The sequence below is a fragment of the Triticum urartu genome, chromosome 2A, assembly GCF_056163025.1.
Source record: "Triticum urartu cultivar PI428250 chromosome 2A, HENAU_Tu73, whole genome shotgun sequence".
NCBI lineage: Eukaryota > Viridiplantae > Streptophyta > Magnoliopsida > Poales > Poaceae > Triticum > Triticum urartu.
In genome coordinates this window covers 709,800,306-709,817,302 of record NC_141874.1, presented here as the reverse complement: position 1 = coordinate 709,817,302, position 16,997 = coordinate 709,800,306, and the positions used below count along the sequence as shown (strand labels likewise).

Genomic DNA, 16,997 nt, shown 5'->3' with positions numbered 1-16,997 from the left:
TTAGCTGCTGGTGTGTACTGTAGCACTCCGCACTCCCGAGCAAGAACTCAATACAAACCACAAAGCAGGAGTAGGGTTTTACGCGTCCGTGCGGCCCGAACCTGGGTAAACCGCTCGTGTGCTTCGCCTCGATCCGCTCTTTGCACGATCTCCGCCCCCGCCGAACCGAAAGGGACCCGGTCCGCCGGTCCCATAGGTGCCCGTGGATCAGTACCCCGGCAGCCGTGCAAAGCCTTTGATGAATCTTTGGTAATAACCTGCTAATCCCAAGAAACTTCTTATTTCTGTAACAGTCGTTGGCCTCTTCCAATCTACTACTTCCTGAATTTTTGTTGGATCTGGTGATATTCCTTCTCCTGAAATAAGGTGTCCTAGAAAAGATACCTTATTTAACCAGAAGTCACATTTCTTCAATTTTGCATATAATTTATGCTTCCTTAACGTCTGAAGAACTATTTCTAGATGTTGAGCGTGCTCTTCTTCTGTCTTTGAATAAATCAAAATATCATCAATAAATACAACCACAAACTGATCCAAAAACGGTCTGAACACACGGTTCATCAAGTCCATGAAGGCCGCGGGAGCATTTGTTAATCCAAATGGCATAACAACGTACTCATAATGACCATATCTTGTGCGGAACAATGTTTTTGGAATATCTCCATCCTTTAATTTTAGCTGATGATACCCTGACTGCAAATCTATCTTTGAAAATACTCGCGATCCTTGTAATTGATCAAACAGATCTTCAATTCTAGGTAATGGATATCGGTTCTTAATAGTTACCTTGTTTAGCTCCCGATATTCCACACAAAGTCGCCAACTCCCGTCCTTCTTTTTCACAAACAACACCGGAGCGCCCCATGGTGACATGCTAGGTCTAATGAATTGTTTTTCCTCTAGCTCCTTAATCTGCTTCTTTAATTCTCTTAGTTCGGCGGGTGACATTCTGTACGGACTCTTTGAGATAGGAGCCGTACCAGGAGTCAAATTTATACTGAACTCAATTTCTCGATCCGGTGGTAATCCAGGTAAGTCACTTGGAAAAACATTAGGAAAATTTCTAACGACTGGTATTTCTTTGATATCTTTCTCTTTCACTTCTAAATTCATGCTAAAAGAGCAGTCAAAATTTTTATGCCTTGCTTGATAAATGATTTTACGCTGACCAGGTACATGAATTATCACCCGTTTTCTCCGACAATCTATGTTTGCTTGGTTCTTAGCTAGCCAATCCATGCCCAGTATAATATCAAAATCATGCATATCTAGTACTATTAAATCAACCAAAAATTCTTGCCCTTTTATTACTATAGGATATGCAACACAAATGTTCTTGGCTATTACTTCTGTCATCGGGGATTCCACATATATCCTTTTCCTCAAAGGGGTACTTTCTAATCCATGACTAGTGATAAATTTTGAGGATATAAATGAATGTGTAGCACCCGTATCAAATAAAGTGAATGCATTGTGTGAGCATACTTGAAGTGTACCTGTTATCACGTTGTTGTCCTCTTCTGCATCATGCTGAGTTAAATGATTCACCTTTGCACGTGAGTTTGCTTGCTTCTTTCCAGGATAACTATTCATGCGTTGTGAGGGTCCACTAGAGCTAGTAGGGGGTGCAGGTAAATAAAGTGGAGCTTGAGGTGCAGGTAAAAACTTAGGAGTGATGGGTTTTGGTACAATCTGATTCGGTGAGTTGCGGCATTGGCCGATCATGTGTCCCTCCTTGCCACACCCGAAGCACTTTCCTCGACGATATTCACACTGAAAAGCTGTGTGATTTCCGTGACAAATAACACAATTATTACCTCTGGGCTGTGGTATCGGGCGGTTGTTTGGACGCCAATTATGTTGCATTTTTCTCTGTATATTCCCTTGATTTCCATGATCAACCTTGACCTTCTTTCGTTGTTGCTCCACTTCCTCTTGCTCTTCCACATATGCTTATTCTACAGTTAATGCCTTGTTATCAACATCTCGAAAGGATTTGAGTTCGAATACCTCTACTCGTGCTTTAATTGGTTGACGAAGTCCGTGCGCGAAACGTCTAGCCTTAGCTTCATCGTCCTGGGCATAGACAGAAGCATAACGAGCAAGTCTAGAAAATTCTATTTCATACTCAGCGACTGACTTCTGATCCTGCTTTAACTATAGAAATGCTAACTCCATTTTTCTTTGAACACTTTCCGGAAAATATTTCCTATAAAACTCTTCTTTAAATGACTTCCATGTGAAGACATGATCCTGAGGATACTTCTTTTTATGCACGGACCACCAATCAAACGCCCCACCTTGCAACATAAATGTGGCTAACGTGACTTTCTCTTCATCAGGACAGTGCATGGCATCGAATTTTTTCTCTATTTCTGTTAGCCAATCCTCAGCTTCCAACGGGTTTGCACTACCAAGAAAAGAAGGTGGCCTAAGTCGTTGAAACTCGCGTAGTCCACCCTGTTTTTCTCCATCAGATAATTCCTTCCCTTTAGCTGATTGCTGCACCAGATGTTCCAGAATTTCAGTTTGCCTCATTTGAGTTTGTTCCTGTTGACGTAATATGCTTAAGAGCAACTCATTTGGAAGTGATTGCTCGGTTACAGCTGCTAGCGCATCTCTGCTACCACTGGTTTGTGATGCAGAAAAATCTCCATTATTACCAGCCATCTACGCATGTAAAAAAAATTAATTATATTAGATCACACACCATTTTATACTAAGTCCATATGATTACTAGGGAATGGTAGTAGTACAACCAAAATTACACATCCGAGCTGCTAGATGTGTTGCTGCCAACGACTATTCCTATCCTTTCATGCATCAACTACTGACAACTGTGCTAGTGTTGTCACAAAGGCTAGTTCTAGCTAGTCATATACCTACACAAAAGTCTACTACCATCCACTGGTTACACCCATCACCATCGGTACTACTATCCATACCATTATTTTATTTAAGGCTAGCAACTAGTACTCCTGTCCTATATCTAAGCACCACTGTTTGCCTCACTCTCCTGCGCCAGAAGCTTGTCACGCAGGCTCCTGTTCTCCGCCCTTAGCTCCATAAGCTGACTCTCTTGCTTGTTTGTCATCTCCTCCAGCATATCACGCTCTTGCTTCAATTTCTTGTTCTTGTGCTCCCCCAGCTTGAGCCAACGATCCCTGTCTTCTATCTCCAGTTTAAAATCATGCTTGATTTCATAAACACAATCATTATGCTCCTGCTCCAGCCTTTCCAATTCCTCCCGCCTGCAAGCTTCATGGTACCGATGGAGTTGCGCCATCTCCATGCGATGCTGCTGCTCCCTCTGTACCAGTGATAGTACCACCTCCCAGTACTCATACATGTGCAGATCCACCAAGGAAAAGTTCAGAAAATGATGAAGAAACTTCAGCGCCTCACGTGCCGCAATATTGCTTGCATCTGCAGCATCTTCACCATACCCATAAATTACTTTGTAAGAGTTCTCATCATCTTGATTGAGCTGCACATGCACCGCGCCTTGGTACCCTACACCGTCAGTACGATCAACCGCAGAGATCACCGGTGGGTCTAACTCGAAGTGCTCAGTTACAACCTCAAGGATTTTGACAAAGTTGAGATGGAAGATGACTGGCTCATCCATCCCTGTTTTCAATACATGGATCAGTTTTAAAGAAACAAACTTGACAAAATTGCTAACTAAGTAAACAAAATAAAACATTCAACCGATAAGTCGTTCCTACCTTACGCACCTATACTACCCCTTAATTAATCCCACATTGGTGTGTATTTATCAAGTTATTATTATTATAAACCTGGCTCTGATGCCATTTAAATTGTCACGCCCCAAAACATAGCAGTGACAATTGCCACATGCTTATAAATTCAATTCAAATTTATAAGCATGTTAGGCCATCAGGTTAACAAAGGTAGTACACTGGGAACATTTTTATTCATTATCATAGAAACGACTACAAGTGTTCTTGCTAGTACATGCATGCAAGTTTCTTTATTTCATCCCCTCCTGTAGTACTACTTCTACTGTTCACCATCATTTCCATTGCTTATCTCTGCAAAAATAAATAAGATAGCAAGAATGAGTATGATAACATACTCAGCAAGCACACATGTAGCAGGGAAAATATGTGACACCAGAAGCAAGTATATGGATTAGCCGTAAGAAAAGAAGAGAAACAAGAATGGTAGAAAAATAAAGATGTGCTTAGGAATAATAATTTTAGCATCACACATGACCGCAAGCTTCCCAACCCGGGAGTCACAGGGGTGAAATTTCACGCTTTTACACTCTTAAGAGGGGTACTCCGATGTCAACAGTCTCAACTGGAACCACACAGGCTCTAGTTAAGCAAGATTCTTTTACCCGCTAAGACCCGACTACCCGACCTTACTAGTGTCGATCGCTCCTACGGATCCATCATCGACACGCTTCCGAACGGGTGTCGTTCTTGGCGGAGAATCTCGACAGTCCCATACCTGTACTGTGACCGGTACAGTATTTTTGCCGTCGTGATGCCTTAGTGTTAGATTTTTTCATTAGGACTGGAACATTAGAAGAGGAATATTATCTCAAAAGATCACCAATATATCATCTCTAGCTTCTGCACAAGATTAGCTAGTCTTGCATGTGCTATCCTTAGCATAACGAGTGTACCGGTCCAACAAGTAGAAGTGAGGCATCCTTAGTCAGAACAAGACATGTGGTACAAGATAGAAAGAAAGAAAAGACAAAATAATCTAGAGGAGTTCTTGGGAGATAGGACGCATGCATCTTTCACAACTAGCATGCAGATCCAAACCACCATGCGTACTGTATAAGGACACACTAGCTGATGTGAAAGAATTAACAACAAGAATAGTGCTACAGACTAGCTATATAGAGAAGTACTAGCAACAGCGGCATGGCATGAGTAAAGAAAGAGAAGGAGCAGGACATCTAGGGAAGCTAGATGGAACGCATGCTTACCTTCTCCTGATTCTCTAGACACAGCAGCAAGATTTCTAACGCCTGCTCTGCACCAGCAGCTACGGCTCTACTACTACTACCTCTAGTGAAGAGAGACAATGGTTGTGGTGTGAGGTCCAGCTACCCGGCCCTTGGCCCTTTATATAGGCGTGCAGCCGTGCAAGGGACAGCAATGCATGCGGTGATTTAAAATATCTACCACCCATCCGGGCTCTTCTACACATATCTTTATTTTAATTCCCACTAAGTAAAATTGATCTAATTGACACGTATGTCTGACAACAGGAATAGATAAGCTTGCTGGCCTATACCTGAGTCAGCAGCATAATCATTTCCATTTACTAAACATTTTATTTACAGTTGCCTCCTCGACCCTTCCTACAGCCAGCTACTTGTTGAGCAAAATATCTGGTCTAACTCTTCTCACAAATTAAGGAAAAAAAAGTCTGCCTAGACCAGTACGTGTACATGCATTTGGGTTCTAAGCAACTACTACTAATTCTCAAAAAGTGGCATCCATCATATATATTATTAGTGCAAGCTATCAATCCATCCGATAATCTCTATAATTGGCTTAAAATATTACTACTATACTACTTTGCATAATCTAATTTTCACGGGCGTTACAAAACATCCTTTTGCGCTTTCCAAAAACCTTGTGGGCTTTCCCCTTTGGCCCAAATAAAGTGTTCTCGTACCCAAACATTTCGGGAAACATCCGGAACCCCTTCCGGTGATTTCCGGAACCCTTCCGGTGACCAAACACTATTATCCCATATATCAAACTTTGTCTCCGGACCACTCCGGAGTTCCTCGTCATGTCCGTGATCTCATTCCAGACTCCGAACAACATTCGGTCACCAACATACATAACTCACATAGTACTATATCGTCAACGAACGTTAAGCGTGCGGACCCTACGGGTTTGAGAACTATGTAGACATGACCGAGACACCTCTCTGGTCAATAACCAATAGCGGGACCTGGATGCCCATATTGGCTCCTACATATTCTACGAAGATCTTTATCGGTCAGACCGCATAACAATATACGTTGTTCCCTTTGTCATCGGTATGTTACTTGCCCGAGATTCGATCGTCGGTATCCAATACCTAGTTCAATCTCGTTACCGACAAGTCTCTTTACTCGTTCCGTAATACATCATCTCACAACTAACATATTAGTTGCAATGCTTGCAAGGCTTATGTGATGTGCATTACCGAGAGGGCCCAGAGATACCTCTCCGACAATCGGAGTGACAAATCCTAATCTCGAAATACGCCAACCCAACATCCACCTTTGGAGACACCTGTAGAGCACCTTTATAATCACCCATTTACGTTGTGACGTTTGGTAGCACACAAAGTGTTCCTCCGGCAAACGGGAGTTGCATAATCTCATAGTCATAGGAACATGTATAAGTCATGAAGAAAGCAATAGCAACATACTAAACGATCGGGTGCTAAGCTAATGGAATGGGTCATGTCAATCAGATCATTCAACTAATGATGTGACCTCGTTAATCAAATAACAACTCTTTGTTCATGGTTAGGAAACATAACCATCTTTGATTAACGAGCTAGTCAAGTAGAGGCATACTAGTGACATTCTGTTTGTCTATGTATTCACACATGTATTATGTTTCCGGTTAATACAATTCTAGCATGAATAATAAACATTTATCATGATATAAGGAAATAAATAATAACTTTATTATTGCCTCTAGGGCATATTTCCTTCACTATGTTTGTCAATCTCTAATAAAATTTTCTTACTTATACTTTTCCTTATGTGGTGCTACCACCTACCATAGGATTAGTATATAATATTATTGATTTATTTCTTTCCTTTTATTTATTTCCTTTCTCTTTTTCTTTCTTTCTTATTTCTTTTCTTTATTTGCAACATGAAAGTAAAGAAAGCAAAAACTCAAAATAAACTTTATTATATAACTTGCACACGATTACAATGATAGATCACTAAGCAAACTCTCAAATAAGGAAGGATCGAACTAAACTTTATTTCATCTAAAGCAAAAATATCGAACTAAGATAAATAAAAGCAAAAAGATAGTGGGGTGATACGATACCGGCGCACCTCCCCCAAGCTTGGCGGAAGCCAAGGGGAGTGCCCATACTCGATAGTTAGTTCTCCTTGGTGGTGAAGAAGATGGTGGTGGTGATGAAGAAGAGGCATTGTCCTCAGATTTTCATGGCAGTGGTCCACCATCATAAGAGGAAGAGTGAGTCTCACGGGTCCTGCAACTAGCAGCCAAACTCATACCTTTAAACCTCGCCTCATATTCAAAGACTTGGTTCTAGAGGTCATAGATCTGGCTTTGGAGGAAGTTGATTTGTTCGTTGAAGGTGAAGACGATGTCCTTCATGGGCTTGCCATCCACCTTGAGATCACGGGAGAGGTCCGTGATCATGAGGTGATTGGCATGGAGTCCACGCTCCACCATCCCCTTGCACCAGAAGACATCTTGCTCCAAAACTTCAAGCCTAGCCTCCACGGTTCCCGTCCCCTTGGGGCAGGGCACATCGCGAAGGTGGAGCACCCTCTCATGCATCTCAATGACCTGAGGGTGTTGCACCACCTCCCACAAATACGGGTTGATGACGTTCTTGAAGAACTTGTCCTTGGAGGAGTTTGAAGCAGCCATGGTAGATGGGATCTGACAGAAAACAACAAGGAAAAAGAGAACAGAGGATTTTCTCCATGATATGGTGGTTAACAGGTTCGGGAAGTATATTTAGATTTTTTATCTTGGAGGACAAGTACATGGAAGAAACACGGAGTACGGAAGGTGTCCCAGGTGGGCACAACCCACCTGGGCGCGCCAGGCCTGGCGTGCCCTGGTGTCTTGTGCCCACCAGGGGACGCTTCCTGGGAGTTTCTTTATTTCCAAAATTCTAAAATATTCCAAAACTGATAAAAAATATTTTTGCAGATTTTTTGGAGTCTGTTTACTTACCGTATCACATACCTCCTTATTTTTCACGATTCTGGAGTGTTCCGAAAGGACTCTTTTATGTGTTCTTCTGGTGTCAAAGTTTGGATAATATTACTTTCAACATTAATAGGCGTACCTGAGATATAATGCTTCGCTATTAAGAACAACCGATGCCTTATGTGTATTGGATCCGCTCTTCTGTTAGCATGAACACATGAATGAGATTCTTCTTATTCTTCCTAAATAGAACCCCCCACCCTCACCTTTCTTAGGACTATCAAGCCTTCTCGAATTAGGTCTATGGTAGAAGCTTTGAACATAGACCCGGATACAAATCTTTCACTCACTAAAAAGTGAAAACCTGTGACTATATTCATTGCCCATTGACAACCTTCGGGTTAGTACCTTCGTAAATATTTATTTTGATGGCACCGGACCGGTAAACCTCCTTGATGACATATGGGCCTTCCCATTTCTAGAGGAGCTTCCCTGCAAAAAATCTAAAACAAGAGTTGTACAAAAGAACATATTCTCTGACTTTAAACTCATGCTTTTGGATCCTTTTGTCATGCCATCTTTTAACTTTTTCTTTAAATAACTTTGCATTTTCATAAGCTTGGGTTCTCCATTCATCTAATGAGCTAATATCAAATAACCTCTTTTCACCAGCAGTTGAAATCATAGTTGAGTTCTTTGACTGCCCAAAAAGCTTTATGTTCTAACTCAAGAGGCAAATGGCAAGCTTTTCCATAAACCATTTTATAAGGAGACATACCCATAGGATTTTTATATGTCGTTCTATAAGCCCAAAGTGCATCATCTAATTTCTTAGACCAATTCTTCCTGGACCTATTGACAGTCTTTTGCAGAATTAATTTTATTTCTCTATTGCTAAGTTCAACTTGACCACTAGATTGAGGATGATAGGGTGATGCAATTCTATGGTTAACATCATACTACCTGGCAAGCATTTTACAGAAAACACCATGAATAAAGTGTGAACCACCACTAGTCATTAAATATCTAGGGGCACCAAACCTTGGGAAAATAACTTCCTTAAGCATTTTAATAGAGGTGTTGTGATAAGCACTACTGGTTGGAATAGCTTCTACCCATTTAGTAACATAATCAACAGCAACCAAAATATGTGTATACCCATTAGAGGAAGGAAAAGGTCCCATGTAATCAAATCCCCAAACATCAAATGGTTCAACAGCAAGTGAATAATTCATAGGAATTTCTTGACGCTTACCGATATTACCTATTCTTTGACATTCATCACAAGATGAGACAAAATTACAGGCATCCTTGAAGAGAGTAGGACAATAAAATCCAGATTGCAATACCTTGTGAGCAGTTCTATCTCCAGCATAATGCCCTCCATAAGCCTCGGAGTGACATTTCCGTAGGATTTGTCACTGTTCATGCTCAGGTACACAACGTCTAATAATACCATCCACTCCTTCTTTATAAAGATGTGGGTCATCCCAAAAGTAATGTCTTAAATCATAGAAGATTTTTTTCTTTTGTTGGTATGTAAAGCTAGGTGATAAATATTTAGCAACAATGTAGTTAGCATAGTCAGCATACCAAGGAGTACCATTAGCAATATTTATTGCAGCTAACTGCTCATCAGGAAAACTATCATCAATAGGTAGTGGGTCATCAAGCACATTTTCAAGCCTAGAAGAGTTATTAGCTATGGGGTTCTCAGCTCCTTTTCTATCAATGATATGTAAATCAAATTCTTGTAACAAGAGAACCCAACGAATAAGTCTAGGTTTAGCATCTTTCTTTTCCATAAGATATTTAATAGCAGCATGGTCTGTGTGAACAGTTACTTTTGAATCAACAATATAAGGTCTAAATTTATCACAAGCAAACACAACTGCTAAGAATTCTTTTTCAGTAGTAGCATAATTTCTTTGAGCACTGTCTAGAGTTTTACTAGTTTAATGAATAACATTCAATTTCTTATCAACTCTTTGTCCTAGAACAACACCAACAACATAATCACTAGCATCACACATAATTTCAAAAGGCAAGTTCCAATTAGGTGGTTGAACAATAGGTGCAGTAATTAAGGCTTTCTTGAGTGTTTTAAAGGCTTCAAGACAATCATCATCAAAAATAATGGGCATATCCTTTTGCAAGAGATTAGTAAGAGGCCTAGAAATTTTAGAGAAGTCTTTGATAAATCTCCTATAGAAACCAGCATGACCTAGGAAACTATGAATACCTTTGATGTCCTTAGGACATGGCATTTTCTCAATTGCATCAACCTTAGCTTGGTCCACTTCAATACCTCTTTCAGAAATTTTATGACCCAAGACAATGCCTTCATTAACCATAAAATGGCACTTCTCCCAATTCAAGACAAGATTTATTTGTTCACATCTCTGCAAATCTCGATCAAGATTGCTTAAACAATCATCAAAAGACTTCCCATAAACAGAGAAGTCATACATGGAAACCTCAACAATCTTTTCACAAAAGTCAGAGAATATAGCCATCATGCATCTTTGAAAGGTAGCAGGTGCATTACATAAACCAAAAGGCATACGTCTATAAGCATAGGTTCCAAAAGGACAAGTAAAAGTGGTCTTTTCTTGATCAGGTTGAGAAACAGGTATTTGTGAAAAGTCAGAATATCCATCAAGGAAGCAAAAGTGTGTGTGCTTAGATAATCTTTCAAGCATTTGATCAATAAAAGGCAAAGGGTAATGATCTTTTCTAGTTGCTTTATTTAATTTTCTAAAATCAATTACCATTCTATAGCCTGTAACAATTCTTTGTGGAATAAGTTCATTCTTATCATTAGGAACAACAGTAATACCTCCTTTCTTAGGAACACAATCACTACAAAAAAAGACACATCCGTGACATTTCGGGCCGAACGAATTTTTTCTGTCATACTTATGACACTTCTATGACGATAATTGTGACAAAACCCGGTATCATCATAGATGTGGTGGGCTCCTACTTCCATGACAAAAAATCATGACAAAAAATGGGCTTTTCATCCTGGGCAGGCCGGAGACGCAGCTGATGACATTCTTTGGGCCTTCCATGACGGAGAAAACCATGGTAGAAGCGAGGGCGGGGAAAAAATCAGGGGAGTTCCCAGTTACGGTGGGTGGTCGGGGGCCGAGCGATGCACGTTTCTCTCATACGTACACGTGTGTGTGCGAGGCATTGCGCTCTAGCTGAACCCGAGCGAGGCATTGGGCTCTAACTGAACCCGAGCGATTGCAGTGCAGGCTACGTGTTACTGAACCCGAGCGATCGATCGATGGCTGTTAACTGAACCCGATCGAGTGATTCCTTCACTACTGCTGCTAACCGAAGCCGATCGATGCTGCCTCTGCATGAACAGTGAGCGTTGTTGGGGGGTTTGGATGAATAGTTCCCGGTGGGGGTTGGATGAACAGGAACCCCTGGTAGTAGAGGCCATTGCCGCTGGATGAACAGTACCCTGATCGAGTCGGTGGATGAACATGACCCCGTGGAGGGCTGGATGAACAGGACCCCCGTGGAGGGCTGGTCGAATAGTAGCCAGTGGAGGGCTGGATGAATAGTAGCCCGTGAGTGGTTGAACAGGACCCCGTGGAGAGGGCTGGTTGAACAGTAGCCGGTGGAGGCTGAATGAACAGGAGCCCGTGGATGAACAATCGCAGGTGGAGGCTGGAGGAGGTCGACGGTGGATGAACAGTAGCCCGTGGAGGCTGGAGGAGGTCGACAGTGGAGATCAACAGTATCCCGTGGAGTCCCGTTTTGCGGTACGCCACACCCTCCCGATGAACAGGACCCCCATTTCGACCGTAGCGCTCCAACACTAGTTTTTTTCCTCCGTTTTGCGGTATGCCACACCCCTCCCGATCAACAGGACCCCGTTTCGACCGTAGGAGGTCCGTTTCCTCTGTTTTGCGGTACGCCAGACCCGTCTTGATGAACAGGATCCCGTTTCCACCGTGGCCGGTCGAACACAAGGCCGTTTCCTTCGTTCTACGGTACGCCAGGCCTCGTTTCCATTGGCTGTTCCGTCCAAGCCGGTTGGCTCCCGATGAACAACACGCGTTCCGTTGCCTCCCGATGAACACGATGCATTCGTTGCCTCCCCATGAACACGAAGACGACATAGTTTCTCCGTTTCGACCCAGCCACAACCATGTACACGAGCCCTGGCCGTATGTATGCGTGAGTAGGCATTCGAGACCCCGCCCGTATGTACGTACGTGGCCGTATTTACTTTCTTGCACCCTGGACGCTGTACGTATGTGTACATGCTACGTGCACGCCTCTACTACCATAGGTGCGCGCCTCTACTACCACACGTGCGCGTCTCTACATCGACTAGTATAAACGTACACATTCGCGACCAGAATGACAACGCTACGTATGCTTCGACCGGGTGGGTCCCGACTGTCAGGCACTTCCTTACATGTGAAGATGTAGCTGGCGGGTCCCAGCAGTCAGGGGGGCGAATCATTTTTTTGCCTGTAATATGGACGCACTTCCTTGCGTGCGAAGATGTAGCTGGTGGGTCCCAATAGTCAGGGGAAACTTTTTTTTTTTCACGAAATACGGTGGCCCGTCCGGTGGGTCCCTGCTGTCAGGTGGAGGAATCATTATTTTCCATGAAATAAGGAGGCACTTCCTTGCTGCGGCCATGGACCCAGCTGTCAGCCTCTCCACGTACAGTACTCTTCTGATGGAAGTCGTTCCTTGACCACATGGACCACGCCGCGGCGAGAGCACCAGGGCGGTGGACGACGGTGAGGCCTAGGAAGGGGACGACGCGGAGCTGGGGAAGACGCGGCAGTGGATGCCCACGCAGAGAGGAGTACGAGGGTTCACTCATTCGGCTGCGGTGTGAGGCTGCCGTCGCCGCAGGGCCTGGCCAGCGGTGGGAGTAGTAGGGGGCGGCGAGGCCTCCGCGGCATCATAGCTAGCCACGAGAAGCAGGAGCACACGACATGACCAACGCTGGTTTGGCAGCTGGAGCAACAAGACCAGAGGTTGAAGAAGCACTACCACCGTTGGATGGACATCGTACGGTCACTGGAGCTAGAATCGTTCATATTGACTAAGTTGACAAAGCCCTCCGTCCCCGTCAACTTAGTAGGCCCACAAGTCAGCCTCTCACTATGGTGGGTCCCAGCTAGCAGGGGGTATTCATTTTTTGTGCGTAATAAGGAGGCACTTCCTTGCGTGCGAAGATATATCTGGTGGGTCGGACCTGTCAGTGGGGGGAACGTTTTTTCACGAAATACAGAGGCCTTCCAGTGGGTCCCAGCTGTCAGGTGGAGGAATCATTATTTTGCGCGTAATAAGGAGGCATTTCCTTGCGTGCGGCCGTGGACCCAGCTGTCAGCCTCTGCACGCACAGTCTACTTCCAATGGATGTCCTTCGTTGACTACTCCGTGCCGAGCGCATCCAAGGTGGTGGACAACGGCGAGGCCCCGGAAAACAACGAGCCGGAGATGGGAAGACGCGGGAGTAGAGTCGCAGACAAAGAGGGGTACGAGGGTTAACTGGTTCTAGTGCGGTGTGGTTCGACAGTCGGTGGAGAAGAACAGGAGGTGTGGAGGGATGGCCTGGCCAACGGTGGGGTAGCGCTTCACAGCGAAGCGTGCTAAGCAGAGCTGCTAGCAGTAGGAGGCAGGAGCAGGTGGTCCCGGCAGCGCTGGAGGAAGAAGACGAGAGATTGAAGATGGATGCCGGTCGTTGGATGTAAATCCAACGGCTAACGATGTCAGAATCATTTGTTGACTAAGTTTACAACGATTTGCGTTGGCTTCGACCTATTGGCCCACATTTCAGCCTCCAAAAATGTGGCACGTATTCAACCCATTTTTTCAGAATTTACAGTCAATTTGATCACTTTTTTAGAATTACAATCGATTTGCTGGGCTGGGTGAACAAATAATGTAGCGTCCTTGCGACCCATTTATTTTTCTCCTAAAAAATTACAGGCCATTTGCACTTTCTCAAAATACACGATTTTGCTGGGCTGATTCTAATTATAATGTTGGGTTGGGCGCAACAATGTTATCAAAAAATAAACAGGCGCTAAGCATTTTGTTATAAATATATTTAAATAATAAGTGATTTATTATTACATTGGTCCTTAAATCTTACCAAGCTTTTGTACACAATCACCAGGATTTTCGTTGCCAAAAAAATCTAGTATTTTATTATTAAGAAATTATTTTTATAAGTTAATAAGATGTGGGATATTGTTTTCTTACGTATGTAAGTATCTGTTAAATATATGATGACAATAACAATAATATATAATAACATATAAAATAATTTAAATATATATAATATAGTTAGAAGGGAAACAAAAGTTGGACCAGGCGTTCCTATTCTTATATATAAAAATAGAACAGACCTCTGCGTTTTCTTCAAAAAATACATAAACTGGGCTGCCGATGTTTCAGGAAAAATAAAACCTCTGGTGGGAGGTCCATAGGCCGGTCGATACATGACGGCCCTCAAAAAATACAAACTGGCATGTTGTTGGCTGCGTATGTTAAAAAACAAAGCCTAGACGGGGCAACCCAAAACCCAGCGGATACTTGCTGCCCCAGTGATAATAAATGATACTTCCCGCCAGCTCCACAACTTTGTTGTGAATTTATCTCCTACGTTGAAGCACCTAAAAAATGTAACTATGTTGACAAACCCGTGGGCCCCAACGTCAGTCTAGCATTAGGAGGAAGTTTTTTTCGATGAGGCACTTGCTTGCGTACGACCATAGACCTGGTGGGTCCCGACTGTCCGCCTCTCCACGTACAGTCCTCTCCAGATTCCTCTCATTTGTTCAGCATGTTCACAATGGCAGACAGCGGCGCCGTGGCAAGCGCACAAAGGCGCATGAGGTGATCAGACCACCCGACGCAGTGCCTTATTTGTAACGAAAGTACTGAACTAGCCTGCTATCTCTCGAGCATGCGTTGGTTTTCCCTTGAAGTGGAAAGGGTGATGCAGCAAAGTAGCGTAAGTATTTCCCTCAGTTTTTCAGAACCAAGGTATCAATCCAGTAGGAGACTACACGCAAATCGCCTAGTACCTGCACAAACAATCAAGAACCTTGCAACCAACGCGATAAAGGGGTTGTCAATCCCTTCACGGCGACTTGCAAAAGTGAGATTTGATAAAGATAATAAGATAAATATTTTTGGTATTTTTGTTGTATAGATTGGAAAGTAAAGATTGCAAAATAAACGGTGACAAAAATAGCTAGTTGACTGGTGAAAGTGCAACTATCCCATGGTGGTTTTGGTAATTCATAACAACATATAGCTCATTGAGCTAATGCTATTCCAAGATGATTATTTCAGGAAAGCTCAATGATTGGCATGGCATGGATGTGAAAGTGGAACCCTCAAAATGCTAAGGACAAAGAATTGGCTCAAGCTCAAAAGATCAAGACTCTTCATTTTATATTTTAGTGATCCAAGATCACATTGAGTCTTTAGGAAAAGCCAATACTATCAAGGAGGGATGAGGTGTTGCTTAATGAGCCTCTTGCTTTATGTGCTTGGTGATATGCTCCAAAATCCTCAACCACTTTTCCATAGCCACAAATGACTTAAACCCTAAGCCAAACTCGGTCATACCGATTCTTTCAATCCGGCGCCACCGAGTTTCACTTGTCATTTGCCACTGCCAAACCCTAGCAATTCGGTCCTACCGATAAGGATCTCGGTCTCACCGAGATGGGATTGCAAACTCTCTGTTTCCCTTTCGTAACTTTTCGGTCTCACCGAAAGAGCGAATCGGTCCCACCGAGATTGCAATGTAAACTCTCTGTTTCCTTTTTGTAACATTTCGGTCTCACCGAAAGAGCAAACCGGTCCCACCAAGTTTACCTAACCAACTCTCTGGTTAGCTTATTACCAAAATCGGTCTCACCGAGTTTGTGTAATCGGTCTCACCGAGATTATGTTATGCCCAAACCCTAACAGAATCAGTCCTACCGAGTTGCATGTCAGTCCCACCGAAATTCCTAACGGTCACTAGGTTTACTATTTCGGTCAGACCGAGTTTTCTGATTTGGTCCCACCGAGATTGGTAGATTGTGTGTAACGGTTGGATTTTGTGTGGAGGCTATAAATACCCCTCCACCTCCTCTTCACTCGTGGAGAGAGCAATCAGAACACATACACCATTCCAACTCATATGTTCTGAGAAAGAACCACCTACTCATGTGTTGAGACCAAGATATTCCATTCCAACCATATGAATCTTGATCTCTAGCCTTCCCCAAGTTGCTTTCCACTCAAATCTTCTTTCCACCAGATCCAAATCCTATGAGAGAGAGTTGAGTGTTGGGGAGACTATCATTTGAAGCACAAGAGCAAGGAGTTCATCATCAACACACCATTTGTCTTCTTGGAGAGTGGTGTCTCCTAGATTGGCTAGGTGTCACTTGGGAGCCTCCGACAAGATTGTGGAGTTGAACCAAGGAGTTTGTAAGGGCAAGGAGATCGCCTACTTCGTGAAGATCTACCGCTAGTGAGGCAAGTCCTTCGTGGGCGATGGCCATGGTGGGATAGACAAGGTTGCTTCTTCGTGGACCCTTCGTGGGTTGAGCCCTCCGTGGACTCGCGCGACCGTTACCCTTCGTGGGTTGAAGTCTCCATCAACATGGATGTAGGATAGCACCACCTATCCGAACCACGGGAAAACATCCATGTCTCCAATAGCGTTTGAATTCTCCAAACCCTTCCCTTTATATTCTTGTAAGTTGCATGCTTTACTTTCCGCTGCCAATATACTCTTTGCATGCTTGCTTGAATCGTGTGATGATTGCTTGACTTGTCCTAAGATAGCTAAAATCTGCCAAGAACTAAAATTGGGAAAAGGTTAAGTTTTTATTTGGTCAAGTAGTCTAATCACCCCCCTCTAGACATACTTTTGATCCTACAAGTGGTATCAGAGCTTTGGTCTCCATTTGCCTTGATCTCCATAGCCTTTGGTGATCATAGCCTTGGTTTCACAACCTAGGAGAGTATGGCGTCTAGCGAGGGAAATTACCACCGTAGAGGTCCTTACTTTGA

The 16,997-nt window shown here is 43.3% G+C and overlaps 1 pseudogene across 1 annotated transcript; it reads right to left on the bottom strand.

Moving 5' to 3' along the window:
- Positions 1-207: 207 nt before the first annotated feature.
- LOC125539920 (uncharacterized) lies at positions 208-5,104 on the bottom strand (annotated as a pseudogene). The gene is made up of 3 exons (XR_015615447.1): positions 4,970-5,104; positions 1,818-3,630; positions 208-257 (listed from the first exon to the last, which is right to left on the bottom strand). The product of XR_015615447.1 is annotated as an uncharacterized LOC125539920 (transcript).
- Between the last annotated feature and the right edge of the window lie 11,893 nt (positions 5,105-16,997).